The 5,717-nt window shown below is 42.6% G+C and overlaps 1 pseudogene; it reads left to right on the forward strand.

Moving 5' to 3' along the window:
• The first annotated feature begins 3,212 nt into the window (after positions 1-3,212).
• On the forward strand, positions 3,213-4,648 carry LOC149097793 (uncharacterized; annotated as a pseudogene).
• The last annotated feature ends 1,069 nt before the right edge of the window (positions 4,649-5,717 follow it).

Raw genomic sequence — 5,717 nt, forward strand, 5'->3', positions numbered from 1 at the left:
CGAAAACCTCGACAGTTCTAGATAATAAGTAAAGACCAGAATAAATACCTGGAGGGACCTGACATGATGGACAACAGTACCGTGGTCAGCGAGTTGAAGGAAAACTTCAGACTGTCTCAACCTACCCCTAGCCTTACTTTTGGAGCCATTTTGTTTCTCGTTGTCGAGGCAACAAACTGCTTGTTAACCATTCCATCATGAATGCTCCCGGAGTTATCGTCGTGTGTAAACGGTTAAGAATCTGAATATCCTTTCACTGTAAACCCCTAATAATCCGAATACTCTGAAATTGATGAATCCGGGAACTTTTACGAGTCCAAAAAAACTCCTTTAGTGTAAACCGACCTAGTCCTAGATCGACCACTGTAATGTTTATTTCTCCACCAGTGTTATGATCTGCAAATTTCAGTTAATTGATCAAACAACCAAAGTAAAAAGGATGGATTTTTTTCCCAGTATGATTGAAACTTAAACGCAATTTTTTCCTCGGCTAATTCAATTCAAGAAATTCCGGGTTTTCCAGCTGAGTTTGGGCATATTGTATAGGTACAAATTTTCTACACAGCTAGAAGAGCTGAGATGCCGTCACGCAGTTAGTAGTTTATAGAATTTATGGTATTTCCACTTGACTTTATTTGTCAGTCAATGATTCAATTGCCATAAACTATAGAGGATTGGTTAAGTGTATCTTTAAAACTGCCACTGTATTGTAAGTTATCAGTGAAATCAATAAAATAAACAAGTGTTAAAATCATTTCACGGAGTACTGTAGTAACGTTCTTTATCGGGGATGTCGTGGGTGTTGCAATGGAAATGAAAATATATATATATGTATATATACTAACTTAAATAAAAAACAAAAACAAAAAAATTTCCATTATTTTATCCACACAACGTTTCAAAAATTGCTTTCATCGGATTGCTGGAAACGAATATTTAATCGAGAGTGGCTATCCGCGTCACACAATTGTTTACATTCCAATGGCGGATTTTGGGCAAAATCTATGAGAAACACAGGCCAAGGCGGGCGACTTGAAACCATTTGCCCAGAGATATTTTTTTATATCTTAACAGGTGGGTGTATATTTAACCCGTAGAAAGTGTTTTTATGGTATTTAAAGTCATAGCCAATAGAAAAATATGGCGATGTTTTTATACAATAATTTTCTTGCGACACATTGTAAAATTTTGCGTGTCAGTTTGATCTCTTTTCGGGCTCAAAACTAGCTTTGATTTATTTTATTTTTCGCTCAGTCATACCATAAAGACCTGAACTGAATATAAAATCCATTGAAAGATTCTCAAGTAGCTGTTCTGCGGAGTGCGAAGCAATCAAATACTCGGAAAATTCAGCAAAACCGGAAGTAGATTTTGAGCTCAATTGGGGCGAAATCGTTTTTCGCAAATTTCTCCCCAAAAAAGCTGCATTAGCAGAAACTAACTATGGTGCGTTTCTATTTTTACTAGGACCTATCTATGGACGAAATACAACCGAAATCAATTTTTCGACTTGTGCCATTGATAGGCGATTTAGGTCCATTTTTATAGGCATTCACTCTTAAGACTTAAAGATTAGCCGAGACCGCCTTACGCGCATCGTGATCTTCACCAACCTCGGCTCCATTTACCGGAACTTGGGGGATATTTTCCAGTCCCGGGGATTTTAAACTAACTCCTGATAGCCTTGGTTTGCAGTTATATGGACACAGCAAAACTTTTTGAACGCTTACTTTCGAGGTTAAGGGCCGAAATAGAGCCCCACTTCATTTTAACACTGAAAGAGTAGCCGAGACCGCCTTACGCGCATCGTGATTTTGACCAACATCGGCTCGATTTCCCGGAACTTGGGGGATATTTTCCAGTCCCAGGTTCTCTAAACTTACTCCTGATGGCCCTGGTTGACAGTGAAATGGACACAGCAAAACTTTTCAAACGCTCACTTTCGAGCTTCTGGGCCGAAATACAACCCCACTTCACTTTAAGACTGAAAGAGTAGCCGAGACCGCCTTACGCACATGGTGATTTTGACCAACTTCGGCTCGATTTCCCGGAACTTGGGGGATATTTTCCAATCCCGGGGACTCTAAACTTATTCCTGATGGCGTTGGTTTGCAGTAAAATGGACACAGCAAAACTTTTTGAACACTCACTTACGAGCTTCTAGGCCGAAATATAACCCCACTTCACTTTAAAACTGAATGAGTAGCCGAGACCGCCTTACGCGTATGGTGATTTTGACCAACTTTGGCTCGATTGCCGGAAACTTGGGGGATATTTTCCAGTCCCGGGGACTTTAAACGAACTCCTGATGGCCTTGACTGAGCAGAGAAGGCTGGAAAATTGCTAAGAAAGCAGGCCGGGCCTACCTACGGCTGCGCATCTCGAATTGTCACACGCAAATCAAGAAGTTCTCTCAACATTTGTCCCAAACAACACTCAAGCTACGAGAGATGATTAACAAGGAATCTTTTGACATTCTCCTCCACACAATCAAACAAAGATCACAGTGGGAGGCACAACGGAGAAGGGAGTGTCACAAGAAGAAACTCCATAACATCTTGCCACGTCCACATGGGCGCGAAATCAACCTCAAGAAGAAGTGGGTCGTGAACATCTCTGATAGACCTCTATCTACAGGTGAGCTTTCAGCATTAAGCCTCAACTTCAATTTTGCCATCACTCCTAAGGTTTTGCCAGTGCCTCAAATTGTTTCCTCAATTGAATCCGGCATAGATCAGCTCCCTGACGCCGAGAAAGACCTTATCAGAGCTTCGGTCACCTCCGCCATCAACAATTGGCGTCCTCCTCAACGAAACAACATTACCAATGAAATGGAAAAAGCTCTCAGAGACCTCGCCAAAGACACGTCGGTCACAATTTTACCAGCCGACAAGGACCGAGCCGTAGTCGTGATGAATACCAACGATTATACCGACAAAATAAACAACCTTCTAAACGATGACAAAACCTACCACAAGATAACAGACAAAAGAAGAAACCCAACATCGAGCACTGAAAATCCCTCAATAAACTTCTCCTACAAATTAAAGATCAGCCAGCCTCGCATGACAGCAGCAAGAAACAGCTGGAACCGAGGCTCTACTACAAACTTCACAGCACCGATTCCACACCAGCGTCTTTTTATGGCCTTCCTAAAATCCATAAGGAGAACGTCCCTATCAGACCAATTATGAGTGCCATCGGATCTCCCACATATGAACTATCCAAATACCTCGCCAACATCTTGTCGCCACTTCAGAATAATGAATACACAGTTAAAAACAGTACATCTTTCGTCGAAAAGATCCCCACCTTGTCAGTAGATCCCGACGAGATTCTAGTATCTTTTGACGTCGTGTCACTGTTTACTTGCATTCCAACCCACCTAGCAATCGAAGTGGTTAAAGACAGACTGGACTTTGACCAATCACTACCGGAAAGAACCAACTTGTCTATCCAAAATATCATGACACTTCTACAGTTTGTCCTCGACAACAATTTCTTCATATTCCAAGGCAACCATTACCAACAAATGTTCGGTTGTCCGATGGGATCCCCAGTCAGTGCCATCTTGGCCAATCTCGTCATGAAACATGTTGAAGAAAAGGCTCTCTCATCGACCCCTAACCCTCCTAAATGGTGGTTTAGATACGTAGATGACAGCCACATATGTGTTAAAAGAGAGCACGTAGATGAATTCCGCTCACATCTCAATTCCATCAACCCTCACATCAAATTTACAATCGAGATAGAATCAGAAGGTTCCATTGCCTTTCCCGACACAAAAACGACCAGACAAGAAGATGGCTCGATCGCTGTGTCTGTTTACAGGAAAGCTACTAAAACCGACTGTTACCTTGATTTCAAATCACACCACCATCCTCAGCATAAACACTCGGTCGTGCGCACTCTCATGGATCGCGCAAGGAACATTCCTTCCACGGAGGAGGAAGTTTCACGGGAAACTAAACGAGTAACGAAAGCCCTTGCCACTAATAACTACCCTACAAATTCCATTCACAATGGCCGCCAACTGAGTAGACAACAAGAAACGAATGATATCGACCATCGTGGTTTTGTCATCCTCCCCTACGCCAAAGGTTTTCCCGAAAGAGTCGCAAACGTTCTTCGAGGTTTCAATATCAAGGTCGCCCATAAACCTATTCGTACCATCTCGAACATACTCAAAAAACCTAAAGACAAGATCGAGAAAGAGGCTTCCAGAGGCATTGTTTACAAGATCAAATGTAAAGATTGTGACTGTGTTTATGTTGGTCAGTCATCACGCGTGTTAAAAACACGTATGAAAGAACACGCAAAGGCTATAGCAACATTGGACAAAAACTCTTTATCGGCCAAACACCATATGCTCAACGGTCACCAAATAGATTTGGAGAACGTTGAAATTGTCGACAGATCATCAGTATGGAAACAAAGACTAATTCTTGAAGCTTGGCATTCCGTGCGAGACAGGAACGCTATAAACGAACACATAGCGCTACCGAACGTGTACAATGGCATTAAGAATTTTTACACTCATTAAGAATACTCTAGAGACTATTGCTCATTTAGTTTTATCACACATCTATTACATATTCTAGCAGGACGCCGTTTAACATTTGCATTTTCCATCTTTTGCTGAAGAAGGCAACAGTATTGGCCGAAATGTCCGATAACCATATTTTTAGCCAGTGACAACCATTTGATTCCTTTCCTTTTTACAAAATTTTAACTCCTGCTTGCCTTAGTTTTCAGCGAAATTGACACAGGTAAAAGGAGCGCACGTTCGGTGTCCAGCTTCTAAGCCGACATATAGCCCCACTTCATTTTAAGACTAAAGGAGAACCCGAGGCCGCCTTACGCGCATCGTGATTTTCACCAACTTCGGCTCGATTTCCCGGAACTTGGGGGACATTTTCCAGTCCCGGGGAGTGTAAACCAACTCCTGATGGCCTTAGTGTGAAATAGACACAACTAAAAGGAGGGCATGCTCGGTGTCGAGCTTCTAGGCCGTAATATACCCCCACTTTATTTTAAGATTGAAAAAGTAGCCGAGCCGCCTTACGCGCATCGTGATTTTGAATAACTTTGGCTCGATTTCAGGGAACTTAGGAGATATTTTCCAGTCTCCGGGTCTCGAAACTAACCCCTGATCGCCTTAGTTTTCAGTGAAATGGGCAAGGTAAAAGGAGCGCAAGTTCGGTGTCGAGGATCTAGGCCGTAATATAGCGCCACTTTATTTTAAGACCGAAAGAGTAGCCGAGAACGCCTGACTCGCATCGTGATTTTGACCAACTTCGCCTCGATTTCCCGGAACTTGGGGGATATTTGCCAGTCCCGAGGACTCTATAGTAACTCCTGATGGCCTTGGTTTGCAGTGAAATGGACACAGCAAAACGTTTTGATCGCTCACTTTCGAGCTTCTGGGCCGAAATATAGCCCTACTTAACTTTAAGACTGAAAGAGTAGATGAGACCACCTAACGCGCATCGTGATTTTGACCAACTTCGGCTCCATTTCCCGAAACTTGGGGGAAATTTTGCAGTCCCGTGGACTCCAAACTAACTCCTGATGGCCATGGTTTGCAGTGAAATTGACAAAGGAAAACTTTTTGAACGCTCACTTTCGAGCTTCTGGGCCGAAATATAGCCCCACTTCACTTTAAGACTGAAAGAGTAGCCGATACCACCTTACTCGCATCGTCATTTTGAGCCACT

This window comes from Orbicella faveolata, unplaced genomic scaffold (assembly GCF_042242905.1).
Source record: "Orbicella faveolata isolate gen_17 unplaced genomic scaffold, um_ofav_v1 contig_47, whole genome shotgun sequence".
Taxonomy (NCBI): Eukaryota; Metazoa; Cnidaria; class Anthozoa; order Scleractinia; family Merulinidae; genus Orbicella; species Orbicella faveolata.